This window comes from Macaca thibetana, chromosome 6 (assembly GCF_024542745.1).
Source record: "Macaca thibetana thibetana isolate TM-01 chromosome 6, ASM2454274v1, whole genome shotgun sequence".
NCBI classification, from domain to species: Eukaryota; Metazoa; Chordata; class Mammalia; order Primates; family Cercopithecidae; genus Macaca; species Macaca thibetana.
The window spans coordinates 151,050,626-151,068,198 of record NC_065583.1 but is presented as its reverse complement, the minus strand read 5'-3'; positions in this window follow the sequence as shown (position 1 = coordinate 151,068,198).

Below are 17,573 nucleotides of genomic sequence, written 5' to 3'. Positions count from 1 at the left end.
CATATTGGATTAGGGTGGACCCTAAACTCAATGACTGGTTTCCTTGTAGGAAGAGGAGAAAAGGCCATGTGACATACAGGAGAAAGGTCATGTGAAGACAGAGGCAGGGATCTCAGTGACTCATGTATCAGCCAAGAAATGTCAAGGCTTCCTGGCAACCATTAGAAGCTAGAAATATGAGAAAGATTCTCCCTCAGAGCCTCTAGAAGAAACCAACCCCCAGAAAACCTTAATTTCAGACCTCTGGGCTTCCAAACTATGAGAAAATAAATTTCTGCTGTGTTAAGTCTCCCAGTTTGTGTTACTTAGTAAGGGAGCCCTAGGCAACTGGAACAATTAGGTATCTGTCTACATAGTGCTTAGGCCTTGGAGCAGAAATAGGACAATCTACACACAAACACAGTATCATCAAAAATAAGCTATCCCAAATATCAATACGCTATATGTAAATGAAGATAAAATAACGTCCAAGGATAGAACAATAAGGCTTGAGCTTGACACTTGGTTTGAATCTTTCTTACGGGATGATTAGGATTCGAGCGGAGGTAGATTAGAGAAAAAGCCAAATTTAAACTAGAATGAGCAATAGCACAAATTATAAATGAGATGGGCACATGCACGTTGTGCTTACAGCATATTATCTGGTTTAATGCGGAGACAATGAATGTCTCAGTGACATAATGAAGCTCTTATTTTTAAAAAGATTCTCTATTTTCATCTTTCTTTCACTCATATTAATATGTCTAAGTTCCATTCAGTGTTCGTGACTCAAATGGCAACTTTTTCATTGTAGGACTTCCGGATTCTTTTATTCCTTGAGTTCAAATTAAGCTATGCTTTTCCTGAGAGTTTCATTCATCCTGCTTTTCCATGTAAACGCAATTTTATTATTTTGTGTCATAGCAGTGTTGGGGTGTTTGTGTACACACCAGTCTTCTGCTATTCAGCTTCAAATTTACTGAAGCAGTTTCAGGCTTTTTTTTTTTTTTTTTTTTTTTTTTGATTTTCATTGATAATACGGCAAATTGTTTTACACAAAGGTGGTCCTAATTAAACATTTGCTGAAGTAAAAATATTATTTACATCTCAATGTATACTTATTTAAATTCACTGTTAATTTTATACCTCTGTGGCTTCAAAAAACACGATAGACAGGTCTTTTAACTACTTAAAGAAAAACTGACATAAAACTACATTTGCAATTGAATGTTATTAGAAAAACAAAGTACAGGGTATATTGAAGTGAGATTACTGAAAGGGAATTTGCAGCAATTCATCTCTGGTATCAGAGTATGTTGATTATGTGGTAAATACGGTTGTAGTATAATGTGCAGAGCCAGTTTTTTATTAAGCAGACATATACATTGTGGACCAAATGTTTTCAGTTTTAACTAACGCTCAGTTTACACTCAGCATTTAAGAATCTTATCTGAAGTTCTATGGAAAGATTCTCGAATGGTGAGTGTAAAAAGAATGTAAGCAAATACAATAAATTTTAATATGTTCTGGTAAAGTGTGTACTGCCATAAATATTGTCTTTTATTCTAGTATGCTTTGTAAATCTGAATGTCGTACATTAAAAATTTGAATTCAATAAAATGCCAGAAAAACAGGTGATTTTAGCTAGTACGCATTTTTATTCGATATTGAGAAATAAACCTTTACAACTTATAAAATAAGCACAAAAATAAGAAGCAGTTGTTAAGTGTTTTGTAATACAGGCTATCCATTTCATAATGTATTTTCTTTAAAATACCGTGTGGATATACTATATAGACTCTTCTTCCTTAAGTAATAATTAAGAAGAAACAAATATTTTTCATGCTTGCAAGTATTATTATTACATTGTAATCGGTTGTTTATTTGACGAATTAATTTTTCTTATTTTATAAAATACCTTTGGACATTGTACAAATTTGGTTTTTATAAAATAAAATTATTTGTGTTTGAATTATAATTGATTTTAGAAAGTTTTTTCACATGAAATTAATTTTAATTTCGGCATATCAAAGGAAGGAAGGCAAAATAAAAATAATCACTATTTGGTCCATTAATGATTTTATACTTGATAGAATATTCAACATGTTTATTGCTCTTTGTGCTAAGAAAAGAAACTAAGTATATTCAATTTAAATATGTAAAATTACATGTCTGATTTTAAAATATGACAGTCTTTTTAAATAAAGTACTTATTAAAATGTCTAATGTGTATATGTATTTGTGTGAATTTAGAGCTTAACAATTGAAGATTAGTTTTCTTTTCCATTACAACATGTTTGCTATCTGTTATACAACCACAGTTTAATGACTGAATTACTTAAATGGTTCAAATATGTTACTGAAATATAGTCATATTTAATTTCATATTTGATTATCAATGTTTTTATCTGAAAAACATATATAAATATTTCTCTAAATATAAACACAGAAAGCCAACTGTTTCTTCTATTCCTTCTTCTTTCAGAAAAAAATTAATTTCTTTACTGATTTTTTTGAGCAGATAATTTAAAAAAATTTTTTTTGGAAACATTGTTTTAACTGGGCCTACAAAGCAGCCAAAGGTGAAAACTTAGGATATTCTCAGTTCTTTACCTTTCTGAACTTACATCTTCCGTTGAGTATACAAGTCGCTTTCTCAGTCCCCCAGTATACAGGTGGACTTTTGAATGCCCTAATTATGAACAAGCAAATGTCCTCTCAGCTTTACATTTCAGGCTATCAGTGCTCTATACTTTGCTTCTACTTAAATATTTTGCCCCAGGCAACAGGTGGTTGATCATTGACCTTTCAAGGAATTCTCACTACTCATTTGTTCCAAGTCAGTTCTGGTTTATGCTAAACAGACAGGCAACTTGCGTCGCACCTTCAGGGAGCTCCCGGACAGGGAATGAGACAAATACGATTACTTGATGATAAATTTTGCTATGTTCCCTCAAGAACCAGGGACGAGGACCCTGTACGGGTACTATATGCTGCCATCTTTAAAAATCCTCAGAGCCAGGGAGGGAGACAAGGTAAGCATGAATAAAAATGCCACAAACTCTGTTACCATTTTAAGTAGCCTTTTTTAAAATTCAGCATTTATTTTTTTATTTTTTTTTTTATTATACTTTAAGTTCTGGGGTACAAGTGCAGAATGTGCAGGTTTTAGCATTTAAATATTTTTTTGTAAACCTTTGACTATTTTCCATACTTGACAAAATTGATTCTAATTGTTTGTGCTTGATTTTCAATGTTGCTGTGAGTGGATGGGTCCTTCGGCCTTCCTACTTCACTGTTTTCACTGACTGCACTCTGTTTGAGATTTGTTCTACACTCCAGTATATGATCTATCTTGGCAAGTGTTCCATGAGCTTGGGGAAAAAAATGTATTCTCCAGGTATGCGATGAAGTTCCCACACATACAAGCACATAAATATAAATGTATATATTATAAATCGTATGTATGTGTGTACATAAAACTAATAGTATCTAATACTAACTATACAAAATATTAATAGTATCTAGTATATATATTAAAGATACCATTAATTTATTGTCTTGTTCAGATATTCTATATTCTTGCTAATTTTAGGTCTCTGAATCACTTGCAGGGAGGGGTTGTAAAAGTCTCCTTATTTATAATTGTGGATTTGTCCATTTATCTTTTCCATTCTAACAGTTATAATCACCACAGCTCCCATGTGGATTCATCCTTTTATCATAATGTGACATCCTCCTTTGCCTCTAGTAATTTTATTTCCTCTGAAGTCCGCTCTGATATTTATATAACCACTTCTGCTTTTAAAAGCTATTTTTAAAAAATAATTGAAAGTGTTTTATCCTTTCAATCTGAATCTACCTATGCTATTGGGTTTAAAGTTATTTCCTTGTGAACAAAATATGGTAGTGTTGTACTTCTATATTCACTCTGCCATTTTTTTTAGCTTATGTCTTTATACCATTTATATATAAAATAATTAACGATATGTAGGGCTTAAGAATACCAATTTAATTTGTCCTCAGATGTTTCTCTCACTCTCTCTCTGTTTTCTTTCTTTTTCTGCCTCTCTGTCACACATTTTTGCCTACCAGTGGGTTATTTTAACATTTCTTAGTGTTCACTCTTGTTTTCACTTATGTGTTCTTTTGGATATCACTTTTAATAGTTTTCATGGTGGTCACTGTAAATATTAAAATATACACACAGTTTATATCAGTTATCAGCATTTTGCCTGTTTGAGTAAATATTTGAACCTTACTTCTCTTTGATTATTCTACTCCCTTAAATTTTTAAATACAAGTGAATCAGTAATATTCTCTCTGTATATCAAACACCTCAACAGTAGATGTTATAATTTGTGCTTCAACCATCCAATATGCTTTAAGACAATTATGAGAAGGATATTCTAGTTAGCTATATTTTTACTAATTCCTGCGTTCTAGTCTTCTGTCTTTTCTGGTTTCAAGCCATAATCTCTTATCATTTCTTTATATTTGAAAAGCTTCCTTTAGCTATTTTTTAAATTGTATGTCTGCTGCCAACAAATCTAACTTTTTCTTCATTTAAGAATGTAATTTTTTTCTTCTTTCTTGAAGAATAGTTTAATTGGGTATCAAATTTGTCATTACATTTTTTCTATGAAAACTTGAAAATGTTAAGCCATGTTCTTCCAGCCCCCATGGTTTCACAAGATAAATCTAAGCTTGTTCAAATTTATATCCTCTTCTAAGTAGTGTCAATTCTCCCTGAGTGCATTAAAATTTTAGAATTATGTTGGCATGGACTTCTGTGGGTTTGTCCTATGTGGGAGTTGCTGAGTTTTGGTCATCTGTTAGTTTATGTTTTCTGGCACATTAGGGAAATTTTCAACTATTGTTTTTAATACGTTTTTTACTCCATTCTTTCTTGTCTCCTTCTGATACTATGATGATATAAATTTAGATTTTTTTTTTTTTTTTTTTTGAGACGGAGTCTCGCTCTGTCACCCAGGCTGGAGTGCAGTGGCTGGATCTCAGCTCACTGCAAGCTCCGCCTCCTGGGTTCACGCCATTCTCCTGCCTCAACCTCCCGAGTAGCTGGGACTACAGGTGCCCGCCACCTTGCCCGGCTAGATTTTTGTATTTTTTTTTTTTTAGTAGAGACAGGGTTTCACCGAGTTAGCCAGGATGGTCTCGATCTCCTGACCTCGTGATCTGCCCACCTCGGCCTCCCAAAGTGCTGGGATTACAGGCTTGAGCCACCGCGCCCCGTCGATATTAATTTATCATAAGTCCCTTATAGGTGATGTTATTTTTAATGATATTTTATTTCTGTTGATAAGACTGAGTAAATTCTATTCATTTGTCTTTATGTTTTCTGATTCTATTGCCTCTACCCCAACATGAGGCCCTCCATTGAGTTTTCATTTCAGTTAGTGCATTTTTTTTTTTAATTCTGACTTTATCCCATTTTTCATAACTTTGGTCTATATGCTGAAAATTTTTTAATTGTTTCAAGAAAATCAGTAATTATTTGTTGAATAATGTTATGGTGGATTTTTAGAAAACTTTGTCAAATACTTTCAATTCATCTGCATTGACACAATTGATGGTCTTGTTTCCATATTTTTTTCTTCATATAATATTTTCTTGTCTGTTTCTAGATTTTTTTTCTGCATATGATATGATAAAGCACTTCTATACATGTGTGTCCATATATGTCAGTAAATGTCACTTGTTCACCTGCTGCTGCTGGGTGCAACGCCAGAAAACATGGTTTTGTTGATTCTCTGCCACTAGGTGGAGTGCCAGGAGATATCCAGCAGATGCCTGCTTTGCTTGCAATGCCCTCCCCTTTCCAAACCAAATGGAAGGAGTCTTCCTGTTTTGCTGCACTTGATGTGGTTTGAGAATTGGCTTTTCCCACCCAGGCTTTTCTCTCTGATAACACCACTGCAGATCAATTGGCTTGTCAGTGTGTGCGGGGCAGGAGTGGTTGGTTTGGGGCAGAGCTTGCCCGCGTTCTGATGTTTCCATTGCTGCAGGTGATTAGACTTCCACTTCTACTGGTTATTGATGTTCCTTTCAAGTCCCTTCTGGGCTTACTTATTTCTATTTTATTGGTTGCAAAAAAAAAAAAAAAAAAAAAAAAAAAACCAAAAACCTTTATATTGTTTTTCTATTTCTAATTCCCGTTAGAGTATATTTTTATTTGTAGGTTTCACCCAGTCTGTGACATATGCGAGGGTAAAAAGAAATCCGAAAGACTTCCCATGGCATCGTGTTGTTAATGTACTGTTAATAGTGTACTGTTAATGTCTCCTGATCGCCCTTTTTGTTTCTTTTAGAGTCTTTTTATAATGTTTGTTGAATAATTTCCGTAGTAATTTTCTTGATTTACAAGAGAAGAACAAGAAAAAGTAAAGCCACATTATATTGTCCTGGGACCAGAACTCTCCTTATATAATTTAAAATATAAATATTATAATTCTGTATCTGATAATAATTTTATTTGTAATTAACAAACACCAATTCACTTACCATTTCTTCCCCACTACAGAATACAGTGTTAATCCGTCCTATGGATTTTCATCTCAAGCACTGTAGCTTTTAGTTCTAGAATTTTAATTAGACCATTTTTTCTGACTTTTTTTGAGGTTCATAGCATACATGAACCTAAATAAATTACATTTTATGCTATATTATTACATTTATTATATTACATTTCATTACATATGCAATAAATTGTATTTTATTACATAGGTAAATTGCCTGTTACTGAGGTTTGGTGTGAGCATAATCTTTTCACTTAGGTACTGAACATAGTACTCAACAGTTTTTCCAACCCTCCCCCTCCTTCCCTCCTCCTACTTCTGTCAGCACCCCGTGCCTGTAGTTCCCATCTTTGAGTTCATGTATATTCAATGTTTAGCTCACACTTAAGAGTGAAAACATGTGATATTTGATTTTCTGGCCCTGCATTAATTTGCTTAGGATAATGACTTTCAGCTATATCCATGTGGCTGCAAAGAGCACGATTTCCTCTTTTATGGATGTGTAGTATTCCATGTTGTGTATTCACCACATTTTCTTTATCCAGTTCACTGTTGGTGGTCATCTAGGCTGATTCCATGTGCGTACTGTTGTGAATAGTGCTGTGATGAACATGAGAGTATATATGTCCTTTTGGTAGAAAGATTTATTTTCTTTTGGGTATACATTCAAAGATGAGATTGTTAGGTTGTATGTTAATTGTTTTCAGGTTTTTGAGAAATATTTAAACTGCTTTCCACAGTGACTGACCTAATTTACATCCACAGAGAGGATGTAACTTTTCTCCCTTCTCCACAACCTTGCCAGCATCTGTTATTTTTTGACTTTTTAATAATAACTATTCTGAGAAGTGTGAGATGGTATCTCATTGTGGTTTTCATTTGCATTTCTAATTAGATAAATTTTATATTTTATGTCTTCACTTAAATTTATGTGAGTGTGTTAATTATTTTTTATTGGGGTAAAATAATCATAACCTAAAATTTACCATCCTAACCATTTTTAAATGTACAGTTCAGTGGTATTGAATACACTCATAATGTTGTACAGCCATCACTACCATTCATCTCCATATCTTTTAATTTTATGAAACTGAAATTCTATGCCCACTAAACAATAAGTCTCCAATCACCCCCTCAACCACCTTTCTACTTTCTTGTTATGATTCTGACTATTCTGAGTACTTGATACTGTGCTACAATTGTACTACTTCAATTACTATATATGGTATTTGTCTACATATATCCACTTATGTGTGACTGGATTATTTTACTTCACGTAATGTTCTTAAGGTTCATCCATGCTGTATAATATGTCAGTTTTCTTTTTAAAGGGTAAATAATATTCCATTATACATATATACTACATTTTGCTGTTCCACTTATCTGTTGATGGACATTTGGGTGACTTCCATATTTTAGTTACATTAAATAATGCTGCTATAAACATAGGCATGCAAATATTTTTTCAAGGCCCTGTTTTTAATTATTTTGGGTATAAAGAATAAAGAAGAATTGCTGGATTACATAAGAAATACTAATTAATTAATATTTTCTTTTTTTTGAAAAACCTTCATACTTTTTTCTTCAGCATATACACCATCTTACATTGCTAGCAGCAGTACTCAAGAGTTTCAACTTTTCTACATCCTCACCCCTACTTGCTATTTTCATTTTTTTTTTATTTTACAGTAGCCATCCAAAGTATGCGAGGTGGTATCTTATTATACTTTTGATTTGTATTTTCTTAACGACTACCAATGGTGAGCATATTTTTCTATGTTTATTGGCCATTTGTGTATCTTCTTTGGACAACCATCTACTCCAGTCCTTTGTCCATTGCAGAATTGGATTGAGTTTTATTGTTTTGAGACTGAGGATTCTCTAAATATTCCGAATGTCAATCTCTTATCAGATAAATAATTTGCAAATATTTTCTCTTTTTCTGTATGTTGCCTTTTTACTCCATTCATAATGCCTTTGGTTATAATAATTTACTAAACATTTTATAAAGTCAAATTTGTTGATTATTTTCTTTAGTTGCCTGTGCATTTTGTGTTATATTTAAGAAATTACTGTCAATCCAACATCACAAAGCTTTTGCCCTATGTTTTCTAAGAGTTTTACAGTTTTAGCATTACATTAAGGTTTTTGATCCATTTTGAGTTAATTTTTTTTGTATTTGCTGTTATTTATTATCTTGCATCAGGATATCCAGTTTTCTCAGCACTGTTTGTTGACAAGACCATCATTTCCCTATTAAATGGTCTTGGCAACCCTTGTCAAAATCCAAAATGTGAGGGTGTATTTCTGGACGCTTCACCCTAGTTTATTGGTCTATATGTCTGTCTGTATTTCAGTAAAATATTCTTTTGATTACTGTAAATTTGTAGTAATTTTTGAAATCAGGAACTGTGGGTATTCCGATTTTGTTCTTTGTTTTCAACATAGTTTTGTTTATATGAGGACCCTTCAGATTCCAAATGAATTTTAGAATGTGTTCTTCTATTTCTGCAAAAAAAAAAAAAAAAAAAAAAAAAAAAAAAAAAAAAAAAAAAAAAAAAGGTGTGGGGGAGGAAATTTCAGGAGGGATTGCATCAAACTGTAGATTGCTTTGTTTGTTTAATACTGACATTTTAGCAATACTAATCCTTCCAATCCATGAACATAGAATATGTGTTCATTTATTTATGTTTTATTTACCATCTCTCAGTGATGTTTTATTGTTTTCATTGTACAGGTCTTTGGCCTTCTATGTTAATTCCTAATTACTTTATTTTTGATCATATTTTAAATGGGACTGTTTTTACTATTTCCTTTTCAGATTGTCCATTGTTACTGAATAGAATGCAATTTATTTTTGCATGTTGACTTTTTATCTTGCTAGGTTTCTAATCTCATTTATTAGTCAAAATTTTTTTATGTTTATTTATTGTGTGAAATATTTGGGGTTCTACATACAAACTTACATAATCTGCTTACAAAGATAATTTTATTATACTTTTTTCTTTTCAATTTGGATGTCTTTTATTTATTTTTTGGGTAGCTGCTCTGGCTAGAATGACTATATTGAATAGACGTGGTGAAAGCGAACGTCCTTTCTGAGATCCTGATCTTAGAGAAATATCGCTCATATTTCATCATGTTGGCTCTATATTTTTATATATGGTTTTTATTATGTTTAGGTAGTTTTATTTTATTTCTTTTTATTTCTAGTATTTCAGATGTGTTTATCATAAAAAAGTTTAGTTTTCTCACCTGCTTTTTCTGCATCAATTGAATCATGATTTTGTCCCATTTCATTCAATTAAAATGGTCTACTATGTTGATCAATTTTATATGTTGGATTGTCTTTGCAATCAGGAATAAATCTCACTTGGTCATGATGTATAATTCCGTTAATATGCTGCTGAATTTAGTCTCCCAGTATTTTGTGGAGGATTTGCATCCTTTGGTGTCCAGGTTATATTAGCGTCAAAAAATGAGTTAGGAGGACCCCTGACTTTCAAATTTTTGAAAAAGTTTGAGAAGGAATGGTGTTGTTATTTAAATACTTGATAGAATTCACCAGTGAAGCTATCAGGTTTAGGGCCTTTATTTATAAGGAGACTTTTATTACTTATTCGCTACCTTTACTAGTTGTAGGTTTTTTCACATTTTTTTCATTATGATTTACAGTTGGTGAATTTCGTGTTTCTTAGAATTTTGTCCATTTCACCTAGGTAATCCGATTGGCTGATATAGGTGTCAATACTACTCTCTTATAATCCTTTTATATTTCCAGAAAATTATCAGTAATTTCTCCACCTTCATTTCAGGTAAGAATTTTAGTCTTCTCTTTTTTTTTCTTAGTCTAACTAGCAAAAGCTTTGTCATACCATCTAGAAAAAAGTTTTTGATCTTTTCAAAGAAGGAACTTTGGTTTTATTGTTTTTCTTTGTTGTTTTCCTATTTTTATTTTTCATTTATCTATGCTCTAATCTTTATTTCCCGCCTTTTCTTGTTTTTTTTTTTTTTTTTTTTCTGTTTTCATAAGTTGTAAAATTAGGTTGTTTATTTGAGATATTTCTTATTTTTTAATGTAAGTGTTTAAAATTATAAATTGTCCCCTAAATTATGTCTTTGCAGCATCTCAAAATTTTCAATATGCTCTGCTTTTGTGTTCGTCTCTAAATGTTTTCTATTTTCCCTTGTGATTTCTTCTATGACCCATGGGTTAAGCCTGTGTTATTTATTTTCCACAAATTTGTAAATTTTTCAGTTTTACTCCTGCTATTGGTTTCTAACTTTACTGTGATTAGAGAAAATACATTGTATGATGTCTACCTTTTAAAATCTATTGACACTTCATTTATGGTGTATTATATGGTCGATTCTGGAAAATGTTTTATGTGCCCTTGACAAAAATTTGTTGCTGTTGGGTAGAGTGATTTTTATATGTCTGTTTGATTAAGTTAATTTATTGGTTTTTTTTTAAGTGTTCTCTATTTCCTTACTTATCTTCTGTCTGGTTGTTTTATTCATTATTTAGAGTAGTATATTGAAAAACAGTGTTACAGTTTTTCATTGCCTATTTGTCCCCTAAATTATAACAAATATTGTTTTATATATTATAATGGTCTGCCATTAAATGTGTAAACCTTCATAACTTCTATTTCTAGTTGCTGAATTAAAACTTTTATTAATATATAATGTCTTTTGAATCTTTGAAACATTTTTTAAATTTAATATCTATATTGTCTGAGATTAATATGGTCAACTTTGTTCTCTTTTTTACAACTGTTTACATGATATATTGTTTCCATTCTTTTACTTTCAATAAATTTTAATCGATTCTGCCTATCTTTTGATTGGAGTTTAATCCATTTACATCTAAAATAATTACTGCTAAGGAAGGACTCACTCATTTTTCTATTTATTGTCTATGTGCCTTATAGCTTTTTGTTCCTCATTACCTGAATTTATTTCTTCTTTTTTGTTTAGTGGAGTTTTTCATAGCAAAATGTTTAAATTCCTTTCTCATTGTTTTTTGTGTATATTCAATGACTCTTTCTTTTGGAGTTGCCATGGGGATTACATTACTATCCTAAAGTTATAACATTATAATTTGAATTTATACCAGTTTAGGCTGTTGCAAAGATAATTATGGTATTTTATTAAAAATAATGGCAAAAAACACATTTACTTTTCTCAAAATGTTTCTGAACCTGCACCTCTCTCTAGACATTTGTAGTCACTTTCTAATTTTTTCTGTATATGCCTTTATTTTAAAAATATTCTATTGTTTAATGTCTGACTCCCAAAGCAGGAAAAGAAAAATTAAAGGGAAAAATAGGACACTTGGCTCTTTAAGTCCCCGTGAAATCATTTCTACTGGAGGGAGAATTATCTCCAGGCAGTAAACTGCAACAATTGTTGGGCCCGTTAGAGAACAGTATCATTCATTGTCTGATGTCCAGTGTTCTAAATTATTGTTTATATATCTTGCTCTGCTTTACAGTTGTTTTAGGTAGGAGACAAATTAATTTTCTCTTATTTTGTCTTTGCAAGAAGCTGAATTTCTAATTTGTTTATATTTAATTATTACTTATTTAAATATTGATTTAATTGTCTCCTAAAATCAATTGTATAAATACGTGCATTTTTTATTCTATTTTCTGCAATATTTACAATCACTTCATATATATATATATGAAGTTCAGAGTTTACCTTTGTTCCTTGGTACAGATTATTTGTCTTCATTCGTTCATGTTCTAATTCCCTTTTCTATCCACAATCCTTTCTTCCAAAAAACTTCCAACATTAAAAAGTCACATATATAATGCAAGAAACTGACAGCCATAACAATATGCCTCTCATATTTCCTATTTTGAGGATAGCAATTGATTAATATCCCTAGCTGCTATATCCAAATTTGTACTGAGACCACACCTTCCATGAGTAACTCAAATAAACTGAGCACAGTAGTGTTACAAAGATATTACTATTCCCTTGAAATGTCAGACAGATTGACTGGGTGACTTTGGCTTGAAGCCTCTCCGTTAGTTTTGCTGAAACTATTTTTTAGAAATGCATTATAGTTTGAAACCTTTCCTTTCTTCATTCTCTTCTTCACAGTGCTTAGAACTTCACCATGGTCCTTTCATTGAGGATCACAACAAATGCAGATGTTTAATTCATTTCTTACATTCGATCATTGCATTATTATTAATAGCTAAAATAGTTTAATTCTTAACACTCTCACCCATAAAGTCACATTTTAATAAAGAAAATTTGCAATAAGCAAAAGAATTTTAAAATCCACTAAGAATTAATGGAAAATATATCTTCATTTCAACCTGTACTCACTTCAGAAAACAAGGATATTGTAATATTTTAAAGTTTATTTTATGAGTGTGTAGGAAGGAGCATACTGTAATTGATCAGAGTTTTTCTTATAAGGAACATTTCTTTTTTATCTATGCCTGCTAGTAAAAGTAAAAGAAACATAATTCTTACTTATGCTGTTTAATTTATTTAAATTTTTGTCCATTCATCCACTCATTTAGGAAATTTACGGGACCATTATTGCACATGTATGGATAGTGTACTAGGCTCTGCAGAAGGAAAAAAGCAAAACAAAGCTATAGACCCTTATGAAACTCACTTGAGGGAATTATTTGTTTAAAAACAAAAATTCACACAAAACTTTGCAAACCAAAATTACAGCTCCAATAATTTAGAGGTCCTTGTTACTATGGGAGAATACACAGGAAGAAAATGACAGACTTTTCAAAAATTAATAATAATGGAACTTTTGTTTGGTTACTACATTAGTTTCCCATTGCTGGTGTAACAAATCACCACAACCTTAGCGTCTTAAACGAACACACATTTATTCCCCCACAGCTCTAAAGGTCAGAAGTTTGAAATCAGTTTCAAGGAGGCAACAGAGCTTAAGTTCCCGGAGGCTCAGAGGGAAGAATCTGTTTGTCTGTCTTTTTCTGCTGCTAGGGGACTCACTGGCTTATAGCCCCTTTCTCTATCTTGAAAGTACGTCCCTCCATGCTCTGCTTTCATATCACATCGGCTTCTCCTCTCTAATATACTGCCTCTTCTTATGGGGACCCCTGTGATTACGTCAGATGAACCTTAATGATCCAGGAGAAAACTTTGCTACTCAAGATTCTTAACTTAATCAAATCTGCAGTGTAACTTTTGCTATAAAAGGGAATATTCATAGGTTCTGGCGATTTACACTTGGACACCATATGGGGGCCATTAGTAGCCTACCGTAGTAACCAATGAAATGTGATTTCATCCTGCAAAGTTACATTTTAGGCAAGTAAAACAGGTATTACATAGAAATTTTAAATAGCTCTTTGCAAACAACAACGAAATATTAATCTAAAACAATTTTTGTGTTTTTTTTGGTTGGCTCTATTTACACATCTTTCAGGGAAATTTTTTATATTAATATATTATCTGAGAGAACACATATTGTTACATATATGTTAATTCTTAGATTTTTTCCCTTAGGCAAGTTTCCCTGTGAACATTTGCCAGCTCAAATGAAGAAGAAAATGGAGACCTCAATTTATGTATTCGCAGAGGTGACTCTCCATGTTATTTTTCCCATGTGCCTCACTACATTTCTGAGAAGTAGATTTCTTTTGAAGTCATTGCACTCTATCCAGTCTCTCTTTGCCAATTAATCCCTAGCATATCGTTTTATATGCCTGGCAGTCTGCCAATTATTGAAGGTGGCTTTTGACTTTAGTTAAATGTTCATTTTTCCATTTTTAATAAGATTCATACTCTTTGCATAGATATCACTAAAATACTATTCCTCAGTAATTGTCATACTTATCATTTTTTTTCTCATATATTAACTATATCTAAAATTTCATTCCTATATCTACTAATTTCCTAAAATGTTTCATTAGGCTAAATTTAAATTGTGTACTCATTATAATATGATACAAATGAACATAAGTTATTCTCCAATTTTAGGTTTAAATAGGTGAATTTACTGCATCACATCCAGCTATATCTTAAGTGCCAGCCACACTTTTTGTCCCCCAAACTGGAAGATGAGAATAAAATATATTTTATTTTGTTTATGTTTCTCTTACTCCTGGTGTTAGAATGAAGCTGATTGAAAATTTTAAGCTCACTTAATTCTAAGATTTTTTTTCTCAATCAAAACACAAACACAGCGAATAAACACAAATTCAAAATAAGGATCACAGGTTTTTAAAAATGTGTTCTTTCCTGAGACACTGGGTTTAGAATATTTCTTTATGTAAATTCATTAATTATTTAAAATACTCTGGACATTTTAGATTTTTTTGTATATTGTGTCATTAATATTGATGTGAACCTTATTTGAACATGAAGGTATAATATTACGTATCAAAATGTTGCATAACTTGAAAAATATAAAATATAGCATTTGTCATGGTATATTTTTGTTGCTCTGACTGCATAAATAACAACAACAAAAAAACTATTTGAAATAAAAGAAAAAAAAAAAGAAAAGAGGCTTATTTATCTCAAGGCTATATCGCTCTCAGAAGTTTAAAGGCACAGTCCTGACTTCTGAAAAGGCCTTTTGTACTGTGTCATAACATGGCGAAGACAGTCAATGGGAATTACTTCCCCTAGATACACGTGAAGAGAGAAATCCCTAGGGCACCCTGGTTTTATGACAACCCAGTCTCATAGGAACTAACTCATTTTCTGGAGAACTAACCTAATCTCACCAGAGGATGAACTCACTCACTACAAGCACAGCAGCACCAAGCTTCTCCTGAGAAATCCACTCCCATGACCCAAATACATTCCACTAGCCACACCTCCCAACACCACCACATTGAGTAACAAATTTCAATATAAGTTTTAATGAAGGTAGACAAACCATATCTAAGCCCTAATGATATTTTTAAAGCATTTTAGATTATCTACATATAAATTATACATATGTTTTAAATTAAAATTGCATTTTTTTCTATTTATAAAGGCAGCGATGCTTCATCTAAGTGTGCATAAGAATCAGCTGAGATGAGAGTTTAAAACAAATTTCTGGGCCTATTTAATTAAACTTAAGTTTGATTGAATAGATTTGAAGAAAGATACAGGAAAAGTTTTTAAATTTTCTTTTGTTTTGTTTTGTTTTTTTAAACAAACTATTCACATGATTCTGAAGCAGGCATTAAATAGGGGCCATTTGGAAGATGCAGCAACACAGGTTCAGATTCTCTGCAGTTTGATGCACATCGTTTAAAGTTTATTGGCAGTTTAATCTTGTTTCTTTATAAGAAGTTTGGGTGAATCGTGAGTTACTTTATACCAGATTATTAACAAAACCTCTTGTTATTAATGTGGGAATTTATCCTTTTTTCCTGTATGATCTGGAAAAATGAAGTCTCTAGCATTTGTGCCTTTGAAATAAATAGCATTGCTTTTAGTTTCTTTACTATAAACTCAGAGAAATCATCTGAAATGTAGTAAGACCATAGCTACTGTCACTGTAATAATTAAATTGATAATCAATATGGCTCCAGAATGTGATCCATAAAATGCTATTTGTCTGTTATATAAGAAAAATTGGAGCTGAGGATGGGAGATAGGGGATGGGCAGAGGGTCTGTGATTAAACGTCGAGCGTATGTGAGAAAAAAGGGATTTCTTAGTGACCCATCCCTCACATTTTTAGCAAAAGTTTATTACTTCATGCAGCAAAAGATTATTAATGTTTGTTGGATTTTAAAATGCTTTCTTTGGCATAAGAGACATATTATTTCTCTTTTCAGGATGTATTGAAGTATTGTATTCTAAAGGAAGAAAAATTTTGGAAATTAATGAATTTCTAACTGAATAAATGCAAGGTTTTTATTCTACAGCAGTAATGTGAAGTCATGAAAAATCTGAACAACATATGTGCATTCATTGTTCATGTCCTATTAAATTAATTAATTTTTGGAAACAAGAAAACTCTTTCGTGTTTATACAACCAGAATTAAAATCGGTATTTTTCTTTCAGCTACAGTTGGCAGGAACACATTTCAACCATAGAAAATATAAATGTATCTTACACCACGTGGATTGTTCTAAAAACTGATTGTATTTATTCTGTAGTCTAAAGTTATGATAAGTAAAGTCTTCAATAAATGATGTCAAGCATGATGACTATTTATTTGAGGATGACCTTAATAGTGTCTCTGTTTTTAAGTGATTGAAGGGATAGAACTATGAAATGAAATAATTGTTTTAACTTTTCTTTTTCATTCTTTCTTTCTGTATTATAAAACTACATTGAGACTGTCTTTTTTATGGTTAAATTAAGTAAAATTTCTGATTGAGTAGCAAAGGTCAAAATATTTAATGTTTAAATACGAATTTTAGGAAAAATATCCCTAGGAAATGTCAATGGTGCATCAAAATGGAATGGCTTAGCTGGATGATGTTAAATATTTGTGGTCATAATTAAGCTTTTGGAAGCCATTAGTGTGTCTTTTCAATAAAAATATAGATAAACATGGATTTACTAAAAACCTTTCTTCTAAGAAAATATAATTTATTATTATTACCATTGACATTTATTGAGTCCTTATGTGATAATCAATATATAAAGAATCTTCAGAAATAAAGTGATCATATACACAACCTTTCTAAATTTATTACTTTTATCAACCATCAGATGGGGACATTGATAAAATATACAAGTAACTTCCACAAGATAAAAAAACTAATAATAGAATGTTAAACTAGATATTTATTTCTCTACTCTATAATGTGAAATCACTGATTATAAACAAGCAATATAGATTCAATTCATCTATTACAGTTCATATATTTACAAACCATGGGGATATTTACAATGATCCATGTAAATTTCCTCTATGTAATTCATTGTGTGTGCGTGTGTGTGTGTGTGTGTGTGAGACGGAATCTCGCTCTGTTGCCCAGGCTGGAGTGCAGTGGTGCAATCTTGGCTTATCACAACCTGTGCCTCCCAGGTTCAAGAGATTCCCCTGCCTCAGCCTCCCAAGTAGCTGGGACTACAGGCATGCACCACCAT